The following is a 17,952-nucleotide window of genomic DNA, read 5'->3' as shown; positions in this document are numbered from 1 at the left end:
GTTGGTTCCTTCTAGAAGCTCAGAGGGAGAATAAGGTCCCTGCCACTCTCCTGGCTTCCGGTAATTGTGGCAATCCTTGGTGTCCCTTGGCTTGTAGACTCATTGCTCCAATCTCTGCCTTTGTCTTTGAGTGGTGTTTCCCCCTGTGTCTCTCTGTGTCTTCTCCTCTTGTAGGGACACCAGTCATACTGGATTAAGGGTCCACCCGACTCCATTATGACCTCATTTTAACTAATCACATCTGCCCAGAACTTATTTCCAAATAAGGCCACATTCTTAGGTTCCAGGAGGGACATGAATTTTGGGGGACACTGTTCAACCCAGTACATTAGGGATTTGACCTTGATTTTTAATAGGCTACTCTGAATGCACCTAGTGCAGTACCCTAAGCTGGGCAAACATTAGGTGCTGATAATTAATGTGACCTCATCCAGTCTTGCCCTTGATCAGGGCTGGGGACACCAATCGACCCAGCACAGCACGGAAGACACAGGGATGTGGCTAATTGATGGGCTTTAACAGGAATTCTGTAACCATTCAAGCTTCCAGAAATCATGTGTAAAGGGAAGCAAAGGATCGGAGACTTTGCAGAGACAGCCCTGTATCAACACATGCCTTGGAAAGAGTTAAACTCCAAAAGCAAAGGCTACGGAGTTAGTGAAGCCACAAATGCTGGGGGAACTGTATGGGCATTCAGCCCTGCAAGATCCCTTCTGAGCACAATGCAGGCAAATGCTGGCATCGAAAGGCCCCCCAAATGAGCCAGGAAGTCTTCCACTCCATCATGAAGAATTGTTCTCTGGAGTGGGGACCAGTGGGGACATGTTTGAAACACTTACCATATGTGCACGAGGAGGGTCTAATTTGTCCATCTTGAAATTTTGCCTTTCTTTTGAAAGGATAGTTAATTTAAAGTAATTTGTTTCACAGGTGAAGCCTTTTTCCGAGTGTTTAATATATCACCCTTGGTTGCCTGAACAATTAGAAATTGTCACCAAAGAAAAATGTCGCAGTTCATATAAATAACTGTTTACCTAAAGGAGCGGGAGCCCACCGGAGTCAGCACACTGTAATGAGGCATGACAACGAGAGAAAGCCGGGCTCGGCTGCATCTGCTAACGCTGACACTGCTCATGGTAAAAATTGGCCGAAACAACTATTATTTGTTTTTTTCTTGTCAGAAATAATGTAGCTTGAAAATTTGCAACAGGCAGCATGAGTCCAGACCATTTGTTACTTCTAATGGCCTAATTGTTCTCCTGGCAGATATAAAAAATTGGGGCACTTGTGTCATTTACCTAAATTTCTAATTAATGCAATGGCAAAGGAGAAATTGGAGCAGGAAAAAAAAGTTGAAAAATGTGTCTGCATGCCCTTACGTAATCTGTCTTTGTTAACTTTCCCTCTCTTTCCCCAGCAGCAGGGACTTGTGATCACCAACTAGATGTCATGCTGCTGGCTTCAACAGGAAGAAAGAAAGACATACAGCATTTGCTCAGATCCTCAGCAAACAGGGTTTCTGCTTTCTGCACAAGCAACAAAAATACCACTACAGCGAAAAGTGAGTTACATCAAGTGGGCATTTCCTGAAGAATTTGTCCTTCTACCTACCACAGAGTAGAAGAGACATTTGACTCACATCTGTGCAGCCGCTAAACAGTGCCCAGGGTTAGATTCTAATGTATAAATCTGCAGTTACCTTACGAATTCTAAACGTTTGGCATACAACGATAGGCTTATATTTGAAAATTCCTAGGGTCACACGTAGTTGTAAAACAACCCCCTTATCACTGAAGTCTTAACATTCTGTCTTAAATTCAAAATAATTCCTCCGAAAACAGAGGAAAAGGCACGCTTCAGAAATAAAATTTTGGCTGATGTTAACAAAGCTATCATAAGGCAAAACAACAATAGTTCCCATTGTGTTTTCCTTAGAATGACAATTCCATGAAATGCTTGGGGGGAAAAAAGCCACATAATCTGGGAAAACATACTCTCTTTTCTTCTTAGAGACAATGCCTGGTAAGATATGGGAGGTTTTGAGAAGCTCTGCAGTACTGAAACATTTGAGGTATTTAAATCATCATTTTCCAAACATGTTTGACTTCAGAATCTTTATTTTTACGTTAGAAAAAAAAATCATATCCTGAAGAAAAAAAAAAAAAATCCATGGAGTCTAATCCTGATAATGAGGTACTTAATAGTTTGTGAAGCGACCCGTTCTAGCAATAAGGCTAATAATTGGATTAGGAGGGCCGGAGCGCGGGACACACCTAGGGAGAGGCTGGATCACAGCGCCTAATAAATGTTAGCAGGTTACCACGGGAAGAAGAGGGAGAAATTCTTCTTTATACTGAAGTAAAAAAAGTGCTTTCCGAGGCTTTCCCCCACAGCTTACAGACTCAGAGACCAGAGCTCACATCAAGTGTCCGAGGAGAACCAGACGCCCCTCCCTCCAACCGCCTCGCCTCCGCAGGACAAGCTCCTGACCCCAGCACGGCGCCCTGCACTCGAGGTGTGCCCGTCTTTGCGAGGCTGCGGTGTCCTCTACACGCACCCAGCCTGCGGGGGTCCCTTCCCAGACGAGGCTCCCCGCACTGAGCTCCAATGTGGTGCAGCCAACACGGTGTCGTTTATTTTACTCTCCAGATCCAAATATTTAATTGTCTTAGAGCTGCTGTATTTGGGTCCTGGTCAGTTGGATTCTCACCATAGCTGTAACGGGACACACAGTGACATGGCTGGCCATCATCCCACTCTCTCTCTCTCTGCAGACTCCCTGGCCCATGGCGTTCATGTCCACGATTTTAAATACCACCTATATGCAAATGACCCCCAAATTTTGTTTCCAGTATGTACATATCTTTTATTTGCAATCTCTACTTGGATATCAGCTTAAATTTTACATGTACAAAACAGACCTTTTGGATCTCCTGCCATTCCCCCAAACTCTGTAGTTCTAACCCAGTTTCCCACCAGCATCCATCCAGTTTCACGAGCTGAAAATAAAGCCATCTTTTTTGATTGTTTCCCTGCACTCAGATCTGACCGATGGCGAGAGCTATGGGTCCTGCTTCAGCACCCACGGTCAACTCTCTGGAACCACCTGCTCACACCCTGCCTGACTCCTGACCCTCCCCATTCTCCAGCGAGCAAACAGAAGGATGTTAAATATAAGAGCAAATGAGATGTCATCATTTCCTTGCACAAAACCCTTCCAAGGAATAGCAGTAACTGAAAAATAAAATCCCTCCCAGAATCTGACATCATCCATCTCCTCCTTTCTTCTCTAGTGCCTTCCGAAACCACCCTCTCCTCTCTCATGCACCCTGGCTTCTTGCGCTTTCTCCTAGTAAGATCCTTCCAGCCTTAGAATCATCACTCACGCTGCTCCTTCTGCCTCGGAAGCTCCTCTTGCCAGTCCCCTCCGCTGCCCGCCATGCTGCCCTCCTGGGGTCTCTGTGGCTTCTGTTCTTGCTACTGCACATATCTTACCACCATGCTTGTGCAGAAATCACTGACTATGTCTCAGAATCTTTTCTTTCAGTTGTCTCTTTTAGGATTCCTGATACATGTTGACACACTGCTCTCCAGGAAGGAAAACCATTTCATATTCTAGAGGGCAGTATAGGAATCTGCCCACATCATCACGCCTGTATCCATTCCCTGGGGCTGCCATAACAAAGTGCCACGCACTGGCTGACTAAGAACAACCCTCACACTTTGTCTCAGAGTTCTGGAGGCTGGAGGTCTGGAAGGAAGGTGTTGGCAGGGCCAGGCACCCTCTGGAGGAGATGCCGTCCTTGCCCCTCCAGTTTCTGCTGTTAACTGGCTGTCCTTGGTCACCCTTGGCTCCTGGGCACCACACCCCAGTCACATGGCATTCGTCCACCTGTGCGTCTGCACATTGTCTTCCCTCTGCGTGTGTCTCTGTGTCCCAATTTGTCCTTTTTAAAAGGATATCAGTCTTTTTGGATTAGGGGCCACTTTATTAACCACATTTTAGCTTTTGACCTCTGTAAAGACACTCTTTCCAAATGAGATCCTGTTCTGGGGTACGGGTGGGGCATAGGTGCCACCATGTCTATTTTTTAGAAGAAACACAATTCGACCCATAGGGACGCCCTCGTCAGCCCCTGCATCATCATAGCTACAAAACAGGACCCACCTGGTCATTTCTCACTGCTTTAGTCTTCATTTGCACAGTCAGTGGTGAATGCACCTGCTTGCTCATGTTCCCTCATCACTCAAACTTCTTTTGTGGATTTCCAGCTTTGCCTTCTCCACGTTCAGTGCCGACAAATCCTTCCACTCACCTCGTCTGCCCAGTGAACACAGCAACCGGGAGGGACGCGCTGCTTCGTTCCTCTGGTCACCGGCGGTGAACACACTTTGGAAGCAGGAAAGTGAGCAACTTGCTTCTCAATAGGGAGACTGGACCTGTTGCTACATAGGATCGACAATAATTAAAATGTAATTACTAAACCCCCAGCAAAAATCCTAGCAAAGGATATTTCTCATTGATTAAGTGAAAAATAACCAAAAAAGTCTTCTGTGTGACTCACTGCTACCTATAATAGCCTCAATTATTGCAAACTATCCTAGCAGTGCCTATTTTTAAAAGCCTTTTTATTCATTTCCACTAAACACGCCAAGGGCTGCTATTATTATGTGACGCGTGAATTTTTAAAAACCATTGAACTGCATTATATTAAGGCAATAAAACTGATTATCTGGCCCAAACCTGTCCAATTTACCAATGAGGAAAATGAGATTTGGGGAGTTCAGCCTAAGATCACACGGACGATTAGAGGAAGAAAGCAGGGTCTAGGACACGAGGGCCGGCTCCCGGCTACGCTCTTTCCCACAGTGTCTTCTGTCACTCTTCGTGACCGGGGACCTTCAGTGGAGCAACCCCTTCAGTGAATGTGGCTGTTGCTCAAGATGACAGTGGTGGCGCTCACACTTGTCACTGGGGAGCAGGTGCAGTGCCCTGTCCTTCACATTCCTCATCTGCTGCTCCTAACAGCCTCTGCCGTGGCCGCCGTCCCACGGCACAGACTGAGCCCTGGGGTGTGGGGACCGCGCCTGCTGCCATGGCCCCAGCACTGAGCTCAGGCCAGGCCTTGGCCCAGGTTTCTCAGATGAGTGAGCCTTTCCACTGAATTCCACAAATTTCCACAGAAATTCTGACTTCCTCCAAGACATTTCTGTTACACCTGGCCTTTTCTGGCATCAGAAAGTTCCTTGGAAAGGCAGAGTTATTGAAATAGATACTGAAAAAATAATGTGCGCAGTTCTGAAATCTCAGTCCCGAAATGAGGTCTTCCATCGCTTCACTGCTTAACGTAAACATTCTTTTCCCCCATAAACTAAGAAGCGTGCACTTCTGGGCCTGAAAAATACAGTTAAATTCAAAGGGCCATTTATGACATTTTTACCAAGAAGGCACTTTCTCTCTTCATGATGGAGTAACAGTTCCCGTTGAATGTAAAGCCAGATCTTGGCAGTGGTGTCAATATTTTTAGCTTCATTATTATACATGTGGTCTTATTGATTCTGTTCATAGTTTCCCTGTTAAGAATTAAGTCATGAGCCTTGTTTCTTAATCTCATTTTATCCTCACTGCTCATCCTAATCATTCTTTACGTTAAAGGATTAGTGCTCGGGTGAAACTGGACAAATAACAACGCACCTTGGAAGAGATACTTTTCCAAAAAGAGAACAAGAGCACTTTTCCCTGTAAGCGGGCTTAGCAACGAGGGCCCTGGCCCTGAAGGGGCTTAGAGGGTGGGACAGTATCCTTGCATCGCACGCCGTCCTCCCCAGGGGTGGGAAGCCTTCCACTTCACACAGCAACAATCCTAACTGCTCCACTACAGGTAAGTAGCTCCATCCTCATTGAGCTCTGCGACACTCCTTCCACAGGAAAAATTAAATGCTCTAGCATGTGGTTCCTACTCTTCAGCCATCCCCAAAGTCTGATGAGAGGTGGGACACAGGAGACCACCAGGATTTCTGTCAGCCACGTGATGACAACGAACCTGTGCTCCCCACACTGAGGCAGTGGAGAATTTGCGGGATCTATCCAACCTCCCCTGGTGTATGCTTTCCCATTAGGGAGAGTCAGAGTGAGCCCTGATTCACTCCACAGCTGAGCTGCTATGCAGGGGAAAAGCCACTGCCCATTAAAAATAAAAAAGCCCTCTCTGTTGGAGAGAAATTACTTTAACCATTGAAGGGTAACATCATTCATCCAGGTAAACCTTGGAGTTGAAACTATAGCACCTTGTTACTGACAGACTCCAAGCCAGCCAGAGATGCAGCAGGATAAACACTGATGTCCACAGCCCGGGGAGATTATCCGTCAGAACAAGCAGGGCGACTTCTATCCCTCTCCTTGCCTGAACACCCAGACCCCGGCCCGTGCAGCCGCTGCCATCATTCACAGCCCTCGCGTCTGCGTGGGCAGCAGCTGCGCGTGTGGAAGCGTGGTGGGCTCTGCGTGTAGAGGACAGGCGAGAAGTCTGTGCCCTCGGGGGTTGCATGACTGAACAGGAGCACTGTCACCTGAGGAGAGCCCATGGTTTGGGGAAAAGCAGATCTACAGGCGACCTCTTGGTCTGCCACCCCCAGTCTAGGCAGCTTTGAGCAACTCAACCACCTGGTCTCAGGAGTTTCAGCGCCCTCATTGTCAAAATGGGATAAAATATCCATTCCTCAAAGGCCGCAGGCGTCAATGAGAGAGCAGACACAGATATAGATGTAAGTACCTATTACAGTGACAGACACTCATTAAACAGCGACCGTGACCCCGGTCCATGTGAGACTCCACCACCAACAGTGAGCCGCGCTGGAAGGAGTCAGCGGTGCTGGACTCTCCTTCACTATGACTTCAGTTAATCAGCTTAAGTACTGGCACTTCCAGACAGAATCCTTTCCGTAAAAAACATTGTAAGAGGACCCTGAAATAGCTTGTAAGCTATTTTTAAATTTGCTACTTCCTGGTTGAAGACTTTGGTTAAATAGTTTACCAATTCATTGTTTTATATTCCTCATCTGTGAAACGGAGACTATTAGTCACAACGTGGCTATAAAAAACAACTCAAAGGACACAAGGATACTCTCTTAGCCAATGAGAAAAGCCATAATACATAATGTGTGCACAATAACATGTTTGTTGAAATAACGAAAATTAAATGAGAACACAGAAATACCTGTTTTCAATGTGTTACCAAAAAATACTTCTGAACCTGTTTGTCAATAAAATGTGAGTGATCATTACAGTAATAAAAGTTTTTAACATATTTTTCATTCTTTCAATATTCAAACAAGTATCAAGTACCTAATATTTAATATGTGCCTGTACATTGAGAACATGAGAATGCTGAAGAAATAGAGCCTAGCACTTGTGATCTAAGAGGGAAGACAGACTATAAATGTATTTTTTTAAAAAAAGGAATTTGTGCCATACTAGAGGAACATAGAAGGTACGTGGGGAGAACAGGAAAAAACAGACGTCTAAATAGGTCAGCTGAGATCCAAAGAGACTTCACAGAAGAGACAAAGCTTGAGTTGATTCTTGAAGGAAAAAGGAATCGGCGGAGCTCGTGGACAAGAAGATACGCCTTCCAAGTGGAAGGTCGTGGGTGCGTGAGTAGTGTCACGTGTGAGAGTGCAGGCCCGTGTGAGCACACAGCACGTCCCATGCCTGTGAGGACCAGGCTTGGAGCAACAAGGGAGAGGCGGGAAGCAAGCCAGGAAAGGCTTATAAAGATAACCAAGTGAAAGAGGCGCAATTTCATCTCCTGGGAGAGAAAAACATAGATTGAGCAGAAAGCTGACTTTAGCCATGAGGGAACCTGCCTGGAAAGGGTGGAAGAGAAGCCATTAGACCAGTGAAGAGACTGGTTAGCAGTCTGGCCAAGAAACTACACTGGGTGAGGAAGAGGCAGAAGTCAGGGATGACATCCAGATTTCTGGTGCAGGTAACTAGGTTAAGAGTGAAGTCATTTACTAAAAACAGGGGTCTCAAGGGAGGAAGGCCAGGTTTGGCAGAGTAGAAAGAGAATACATGAGTTAAGTTTTTGTCACAAGGTCTTTTGCGTGCCTAGGGGACACACTGATAGAGAAATCCACACAGCAGTTGGAAATACATGCCTAGAGCTTATATTCATTCAAAGGCAGTGATAGGAGAGCAGAATTCGTGGGAACGTATAAGATTACCTGAGGATAGTTTGGAGAGTCGAAAGAAAAGAAAGCCAAGAAGGATCACCAGAAATGATAATGTTTAGGGTCAGCCATATGAAGAAAGATTTACAAAGAAGACTACAGAGTGAGTAGAATGTAAGATGATTTGTGGGAAGAGTGGTTTGAAGGCACATGGCACATTCAGATATCTGGGTGATTAGAACAGCAAAAGAGAGAAGGGTTTCAAGATAGGAAGGACGTTTGTTGAAGACAATATAGGAGTATTTTTAGGGTGAGGAAGTACTTTTTAAGTATACTGATAAAGAAGGACATTTTAAGAAAACAAATTTTAAATATATTAAGAGGGCAGAGTTATACACTAATATATAACAATTACACAAAATTTAAGTGGATAAAGTCTTCTAATTAAATGAAAACAAAAAGCTGTCAGACTAGATGAAAATAATAAGAATCCAACCTTGTGCTACTTCAAGAAATATATCCTAAATACTAGAACACAGAAAGTTTAAAGGAGAAGGACAAAAACTAATATATTATTCACGTTCTAACTAAAAGAAAGCTGATGTGTATATATCAAAGAAAAAGTAGAAGAAAAAGTAGATTTCAAAACAGGATTATTGCCAGAGATAAAGAGGCATGTATTATAATTTAAAAGCATCAAGTCATCTAAAAGAAATAGCAATCAAAAATGTACATGCATCTAATAATATAGCTTCAAAATCCATGCTATAAAAATCAACAGAACTAAAAGGAGAAATAGTCAATCTACAATCACAGTTGGAGATTTTATCACACCTTCTAAGTGACTGATAAAATGTGGAAAAACCAGTAATGATGTAGAAGATTTGAACAACAGGACTAACAAACTGTACCTACTTGGCATACACAAAACACCGTACCTAATTATGTCAAAATAAACATTCTCTTCAAGTGCACATGAAGCATTTACTGGAATAGACCTTATGCCAATCATTGAGCAAATCTCAATAGACTTAAAAGGATTAAAATCATTCAGAGTATGTTCTCTGACCATAGTATATGTAAGTTAGAAAATAATAATAAAACGGTAAATTTAAAAAAACCTCCAACTGCTTGAAATAAAGCTACATACTAAAAATAATCATCTAAGTAATATTATATTTAAAACTATTTTGAACTGAAGATAATAAACAATAAAATACATAAGATGCAGCTAAAGTGATGTACAGAGGAAAATTTTTCAACTTAATTTATACATTAAAGGAAAGAAAAAAGCCTGAAACTCAAACGCTACACATAGTTTTCAAGGAAAAAAACCCCAGCAAATTAAGTCCAAGGAAAGTAGAAGAAAGTAAACATAAGAGCAAAAATCAATGAAATGTGAAGAAAATATGCAACAAATAAAATCTATTTGGCATTTTGAGAAAACTGTACAAAATTTTTAAGCCCCTAGGAAGACTGATCAAAAAACCAAAGAAAATGCAAATTATGCAATATCAGGAATACAGAAGGGGGTATCACCACAGGTTCTACGAACTTTAAAGAGATAATAAGACACCTTTCTGCCAGTGAGCTTGAAAATATGATACATTGAACAAATTCCTTTCAAAATACAATCTACCAAACTGACATAAGAAGAAACAGAAAATCAAAATACTCCTATATTAATAACAAAAATTGAATTCTCCATTAAAAACTTCTCAGAAAAATAAGACAGGGCTCAGATGTTGAGTTCTTCCAAATATTTAGGGAAAAAATATCAATTTTCTGCAAACCCCCTTAAAGAATGGAAAGAAAACAAATACTTCCCAATTTGCTTTTGAGGTCAGAAAATGCTTATAAATATGTAATTTATAAAATAACATATAAAATATAAATTTATAAACTTATAGAATATAAAACATATGTATAGTATTCTTTCTATATACATACAGTATAATACTTTATTGCAACATACATTAAAGTACAAAATAAATGTCTGTGTGTGTGTGTGTATATATATAATATATATATATATAATGTATATCTACAGATAACTTACATGTGTCCACATGAAGAAAGTTCTGAAAGGAAGAAATATGTCACATGAAGAAAGTTCTGAAAGGAAGAAATATATAACAAAAAGATAACTATTGTTATTTCAAGTAGTTTAAATTATCTTTTTGTAATTGTTTCAGAATCTTCAGTTTTAAAAATACCATGTGCAACTTTTATGTTGAAAATGTAGCTATTTTATTTTGAAAAATCTCAGATGTTAAAGCATGTTAAATTATTTTTTAACAGCATATGTGAGATATAATTCACATTCCACACAATTGATCTACCATTTAAAGTTTACAATTTCAATGACTTTTAGTATATCACAGAACAGTGGTCAGAGAAAATACGTCAAGAGTGTCCCTTAGATTGGCACTTTTAGTTAACTGGTGTAAGTTAAACCCAATAAATTATCTCAGGTTGTGGGCTAAAAAGTGAAGGGAAGAAGTGCCGACTGAATAAAACCACACATTTCCAAACGCTCAATTGTGAAGGAAAGGAGAGCCAGAAAGATGCTAGTGGGGGTCCCAGCACTGAGGGAGGATGTTTTAATATGGAGGGCTTTGAACTCGGATATCATCTCAAACAGAAGAAGGGAAGTAAAAAACAGAGCAAGTGGCCATGGCTTTCACGGATGAAGACCTTCTGGGACAGGTGGGGGAAATGCAGTGAGACAAGTCTTCGCCAGTCTTCACTGGGCTTCACTGGGCGGCCCACTGTGTCCCCAGGGTCCGAGTTGTCCTGCCTGCCTTCTGGGCCTACTCCACCTGCCCAGGAGCTCGTTCCCAGGTAGTGCCTGCAGCCCGTGGTGTCGCCCTCCAGCTTGCACTGCTGTACATATAGTGGAGGCAACGTGGGAGGGAAACAGATTCTCTGCCACAGCCCCTACAGTCCCGACTTCTGGGTCTTGAGTTCATTGCCCCCCACCCCTTGGAGACTCTTCCCAGAAACCGTCCCTGCAAACCACCATGGGGGACCGTGGGTGCCACACCAGCCGTGTCAGTGCAGAAGCCCTGAACGCTGCCTTTCCCCTGCCCACCTCAGCGCTCAGCCGCCACTGTGCTCTGTCGTCATCAGCGACCAGAGACTAGGGCCTCTGCCTGACGTATCTGACTTCCTTTGGCAACATTTGGGGTTATTCCACATTCACGAATGTTCACCCATAGGAAAGGAGGAGGAAAATAATTGATTCCAAGGTCAATATCTACTACACAAAAGGAGGAAGAGCATAGAAACAACACAAAATTAAGATTTGAGTCCCTTGAAGTTTTAAGAGGATGATATGTGAGTCTTGTTTTAGGTGTGGGAAAGAGAAATTCTTATAAATGGAAGAAAGCTCCAACATATAAATATGATTTTATTTTATACACACACACACACACATTCTCTGATGATGAAAGTGAAGAACGGAGGCAAACCCTTTCCCAGTTCCTCCAGGAGCGCATGGAGACTAGAAGAACTTATCTAGAATAAAGGAAGAAAATGACTTCTTAGGACTCTGGTTTATTTTTGACATGAAACAGTTGGTGATTTTATAAAGTTTTCAAATTGTTTTTAAGAGATGAAGGCATTTTTATTGGCATTCATCTAGAATCTTCCCTTTGTCTCCTTCATACCAGTGAAAGTCCTTGCCCCTAAGTCCCACTGTTCCCCCAAAATGAATCCCCTTGAATTCATTTTAAATCTTGAATCCCCTACTCCCCTCCCCACCCAAATTTGAGGTCAGACCACTGGACAGTAGTTAGAGAAATTTTTGGCAACAGAAGGGAAAAAAATTTTTTTAATTTGAGCAACAGATGGACAATTGCATATTTCATTGTGGTTGGCAGCCTGCCTTTTCTTAAAAAGGCATCCGCAAGCCCTGCCAATGGGGGCCTCAGGTGCTCCCGGCTGGTTCTCACTAACCAGGGCGGGCAGGGATCCAAGGCGTCCTCGGTGCCGTGTCCCGCTGGCGTCTTCAAGTTTGCTGCAGCCTGAGGACCCTGACTGGCTCCTGGCCAGGGTGACTGGTTTGTGCAGTGAATCAAAGTCACTGACCATTTCTGGAACCAGAGACGGTGTCTGAAGACTTCCCGAATCCGCAGCAGGCGAGCGCTTTCTCTCAAGGAAGGTGCAAGCCCTTGTTTTCCAGCAATCCCATTATCCCATCTGTTTTCTAGGCAGACGCAAGTGGCAAAACTCCAGGAAGGTGTCCATGTGCACACAGACTCTTAATTGTTTAGGAAATTTGGAGGTCGCGAGGTTGGGAGGCAATGAGCTAGTGGCTTTAAAGACACACAGACTGCTGGGCCTAAAAGCAGCCTTAAAGTCACCCCCAGTGTGGAGCCAGGGTCAGTCCTGGGTTCATGAAGCAAACCCTCCCATTCAGACAACACTCAGGAATCCCCAACCTGCCTAACCAGTCCTTCCCAGGACTCCCTTTCTCTCTCCAGACAGAATAAACGTGCCATTGCACTGTGGTGGCACCCGGCTGTAGCATCACCAGACGTGTTTCCCTTTTTGTCTGGTAGTCCCTCTCTGCCTCCATCTTGGGAGAATCCTGGGGACACATTGGGTCTTCCAGCTTTTGGATCCCACAGCCTAGCATTCAGTAGCACTCAGTAAAAATCTGCTGTGGCACTGCAGTAGTGCACTGGCATTGAAGTCTCTCCCCACACTGACATGTTGTGCAACAAAGGCTGCTTACCAAGGACAGTCAACGGGTTCCAGAAAACACTGCTCTCAGAAACTTAGGCTAAATCTTTCAAATTTCAGAAAGAATCTCCCCTGGCTAAAACTGGGCACTCAGTATGCTCAGTGTAGATGACTCCACACAGACAAAATGCAGAGGCACAAGGCCAAGGGGGAGTTTGAGTGAGAGACAGCTCCTCCTGGCCACCATGCCCTCACACCCCACTGGGAAGGAACCCTGGGCAGCACCCATATGGGGTAGGGGAGCCCTTTGTTCTGCCAAGGTCACAAGTAATCCTACCCACTCAGAAACCCCTCTAGCTCCACTTTCTCGGTTTTTGGATCCCCTTAGGAATCAAAATAACAAGTGGGCTTCCAGATTGAGAACATCATGCGCGTTTAACATGGGGCACAAGGAGGTCTCGAATAACATCTCCTGACCCAGATTGGAGGAAGGCTTGCCAGAAATCTGCACAGTCCGTTTCTAATTGTTCTCTTCTTGCTCCTTATTTAATATCCACCCCTGCACCTCCAGCTGCCTTATCACCTGTGCCACCCTGAAGCCCGATTCGCCTTTCCTGGAGGTAGCGCTACCTCCCAGTGTGGAGCCACACCACGGAGAGGCAGCCGCGTGTTCCTCCCGCCCAGCTCCATTTCGAGAGCTCTTCTCTTGAGCTGCTATCAGTTATCGCTCCACTACCTGATGTGCAAATGCTTCCTATGAAATGGCACTAGTGGACTATGACCTGCAAATGTTCACTTCCAGCTACACTAGCCCATTGGTACGCAGTGCAGGAATGTTTCTAAAGCTTCCTCTTTGAATTCCTGTGCTCTGGTGCCTTGGAAATATTTAACAATCCAGAACACAGTGGAACACTCATTCTTAAAAAAAATATACATTTTTAAAAAAGCGAGGGAATTATAAACATGCATAAAAGACAGTGGTCTGGAAGCTTGTTGGGTTGGAGGTGGATGGGGGTTTGCATGGTGTCAAGGATGCTGTTGTCCAGCTTGGAACCAAGGGGTCCTTCCTCTGGAGGAAGAGGAAGCGACATATCACAGTAGCAACTCACTGGTGGGGCTGGGCCTGGGTGCTGTGTGGGGGCCCAATTCACTGATCTTCTTACTTAATGTTCTTAATGTGGAGCTTTGATTTTGACCCAAGGACACTTTCTTATTTTTCCTGAGGGCAAAATGTACACTTCTCACTTAGAGAGACTTTTATGTGTGCAGCACAACTGCTGGATGCAGACAAGGTTTTGATGTCAACTCAGAATGTGGCTCCTTAGAGCACAGGATCCCATTTGTCATCACATTCAAAGGACGAGAATCCCACACTGTGAACACCTACCCTAGCTACCTCCCCGTATCCACAGAAGACATGGGCTTCTGCTGCAGGACACAGATGTTCTGGAAGCACCAATATCATCTTGTCTGCATACAGCATTTGTGCAACCCAACAAGCTTCCAGATCAAGTGCTCAGCAATCCTCTTGCCCTGAAGTCATCCAGCCCTTTGTCAGGACTCTGCAATCCAGAATGATGTCCCCAACACGAACTCCACAGAGGACAAACCAAGGGAGTGCACTGCCATATGTCAATTTTCCAAATTAGGGATAAAAGAGACGTGTAAACCCAGATCTGTCACTGTTACCTTCTTGGACTTCATCAGTCAAACAGCAGCCTGAAAACAAAGGTGATTCCCGACAGGCAAAGAACAGCCCTCAGGAAGGCAGACAATCCAGCCCTGACAGGCAGGCCACGGCTGCAGCACCCTGACTTGTCTGAGGCTCAGGTCAGCGAATCCCGCACCCTCTCTCCCACCTGCTCCCCCAAGGCCTGAGTCTGATCCCCGCTTCACCTGGGACCCCCAGCTCCTTGCTGTTGCCTCCGCCTGTGTGTCCACCGCCAGTCGAGCTCTGACTCTGACTTACTGGGTACTGCTGGCTTCAGAGTCAAGGTTACCTGTGCCCTGGACGGACCCTTCAGCAGCTTATTTATGCAATGGCAGGCTGACACCAGTACTTACTCTGCCCAATTTTTGATGTGGATTTTGTTCCTGCCACAGTGTCTAGCACAATGTAGCGACTCAACAAACAAATGATGGTATGAGATGGCACGTTAGGGCTCCTAAAAGAGTCATTACAATGCCCTGAATCCTGATTTTATTCAGACAGGGTCCCCTCTGGAATGCCTAGCTCTCTTTGCCACCTTTCTGACCCAGTGTTAAGGAGGCAGAGCTGCTACTGCTGCAACTTCAAGTGACAGTCCCCCATGGAGTGTTCACAGGGAAAGACGTACCCCGCTCATGTGAGAACTGGCTTCAAGGTAGCAGGGCCAACCAAGGAAGAGAAAACAAACAAGATTACGAGGCAACTCAGCAAAGCATAGAGAACACCTTTACCATCAAGGTGGCTTCCTTTGGCCAACCCCGGGTTGGCAGATACGCTCCTCTGCAAGCCCCACCAGCCACCTCTGCGTCCCCTGCAGCAACAGAAGGTGAGTTGTCCCCGCTGTGGGGAGACAGCACCTCCCTACCAGGAAACAGTTTGTAGCAAACCATCCACAATATGAAAATGTATTTAATGCAATTAATAATTTAAGAAGTGAGAGCATGTGCTCTTGGAGAGTTAAATGCTTGTCAGAGTGATCGATGCACGCTTCACCACCAATACATTTCGTATGAAGAGCAGAGGGATTTTGCAAACTTGTGTTGACCTTGGGTTGCCGTATATAGGAGGCAGATTGCAAAGGCAGGCCTACTTAGGGAGGAACAGTGCGTCAGCTCCCAATTTACAGCCCTTTCTCCAATTAAAGGACTGTAAAAACATTAAAATTAATGCAGTCTTAACTCCTAGAGCAGGCCCTACTTTCTTAATTAGTGCATAATTATTCAGTTTTTGATATCCTGGAAAATTATCACATGGAAATTATTTTAGGCTGAGTAACAATAGCAAAAACTCCCTCCCCCAACTCTATTAACATGTGGAAGTAATTAACACTTTATTACAGTGAAAATACTATTACTGCTAATGTTTAATGACTTTTGCCATTGCATCCTAAGCAGGAAATTCAGAATGGAGTGATGGTTTCCTATAAATATATTACAAATGACTTGCAAAGATTATGATGGTTTGAACTAGCTGCATTAAAAATCAGGAGGCCATAGACATCCAGTTGCTAAAAGCTTACTGGGCAGAGAGACATAATTTGGTGTGAACTCACAGGAAGATGGCGCAGAATCATCATTTAGGCACAGCCTGGCCAGGCAGCCGGGGTGCAATCTCAGCTACGGCCTGCTGTTAATAAAACAGCGTCCCCTCTGCTGCGCTAATGGACACTTTCAAATGGATAGCCATACTGTCGGAAGTTCAAGACACTGGAAAAAATTAAAACTAAATGTCTCCAACTGAACACTCTAGAAATGATACCAGAACTTACTATTTTTATAAATTGGGAGGTGTTAGGGGTGTTTGGAGTAGGCTAAAAATTATGATAGCTCTTCCATAAATATCTAAAGATACCAGAGGCCTACTTTAGTTGACTCATGATGGAAACAACTTGCACATGACACCTTTGTAAGAAACTACAATGGAAAGACATTTGTTTGCGCTTGTGCCATGGAGCCCTGCATGGAGGAAACGAAGGAGAAAAAGTCTTTTTAGGAAGACTTTCAAAATGGTGATCAGGGACACCCTATGAACAAACCATTGTTCACCTCTACGGTCAACCAGGAACATGGAAATATCAGCAGCATTTTTATTTTTATTTTATTTTTTTATTAATATAGTATTATTATTATTTTGCAAAATTATATTGAGACTTCTATGCAAGCAGCATTGCAGAAAAGGTAGAAAACAGCACTGCAAATAAATCTGGGATGAACATGGGAGTAAAAATTGCCAATGGCCTCGGCTAAGTTGCTTGGAATTTCCTCCATGTCCAGCACCAGGCCTGGCCTTCCCAGCACCCTCATGATGCCTGAAGTCTGCAGCTCTCTAAAATGTTAATCTTCTCTGTGAGCATCTCTAAAACCTTTTCATACACCATTGTCCCTTTTGGGTTTTTTTTCTGAGTTTTTTCCCCCTTTGTTTCCATAGATTCCTGGGCTTTATTCAGTTCTCTTGGAAGAAAAATGTTTCGGAAACATGTGTCAGGCAAAGGGGACACCACCTCCATCTCCTGCCCAAAGTGGACAGAAGGATAATTTATGTTACGTGGTTCACAAAATCTCCAAGTGGCTTCAAACCACGCAATTCCCGTGAATATAAAATATACTTGGTACCCATGAGCTGCACTGGGAGAGTCCAAGAAAACAGAGCTTGAGTCATGGGAGGCACCTCACCCAGGGACAGGGTTTCTGGAGAAAAGGGGTCTCTCCCTGAGACTCAAGTGAGGTGCTGCGTGAGCACAGCCATAGCAGGAGGAACCTGGGACCCCTCAAACCCCACTCGCTGCTTCAAAGGGTCAAACACAACTGCCTCCCGCAGCCGACCAGCCAGCCTAGGAAGGGATCATCCCTCTTCCTTTGAATGAAGAAAGTCTGCTTTCTGCAGATCTCATTTCTTACCAGAAGGGAGGGCCTTGGGTTGTTAATTAAGACATCAGTTAACAAACTCTAAGTCTCTTGAAGACAAGGGCCCTGTCTCTGGCTTTTTGCATCCTCTTGAGCCCCAGGAATCCTAAAACACCTGTGATGCACGGGCAGCACTGTGGGGTGATGACAGGGAGTACAGGTCCTAAAGGAGGGGACCAGGGTGGGAGCCTTGTCCTTCCCTTTACAGGCCGTGTGACCTCAGGCAGCTTCCTAGCCTCTCAGTAGCCCATTTTCTTGGGAGACTACTGCAGTACCTGCCTCATGGGGCTTTCTGAGGAGGTTAAAGAGTTCATACACAGACAGGCCTTGGAGCTACTGCTGATCTAGTTCCAGACCACCACAATAAAGTGGATATCACACCGAAGGAAGTCACATGATTTTTTGGTTTCTTGGTGCATATAAGTTACATTTACACTATAGTGTAGTCTGTTAAGTGTGCAATAACATTATGTCTAAAAA

The 17,952-nt window shown here is 44.2% G+C and overlaps 1 long non-coding RNA gene across 3 annotated transcripts in view; it reads right to left on the bottom strand.

The window, feature by feature from the left end:
• Positions 1–17,952, bottom strand: part of LOC105880397 (uncharacterized) — a 254,681-nt gene that overhangs the window by 172,615 nt on the left and 64,114 nt on the right. For 2 of the 3 annotated variants that reach the window (XR_012922766.1, XR_001158179.3), the window contains 2 exons: positions 10,232–10,287; positions 4,169–4,446 (listed from right to left, as the gene is read on the bottom strand). This is a non-coding gene — a long non-coding RNA (uncharacterized LOC105880397). The remainder of the gene's footprint in view (positions 1–4,168; positions 4,447–10,231; positions 10,288–17,952) is intronic. The other variant, XR_012922767.1, reaches the window with a different exon arrangement.

The sequence above is a fragment of the Microcebus murinus genome, chromosome 14 (assembly GCF_040939455.1).
Source record: "Microcebus murinus isolate Inina chromosome 14, M.murinus_Inina_mat1.0, whole genome shotgun sequence".
Lineage (NCBI taxonomy): Eukaryota > Metazoa > Chordata > Mammalia > Primates > Cheirogaleidae > Microcebus > Microcebus murinus.
This window is presented reverse-complemented; position numbering and strand designations above follow the sequence as displayed.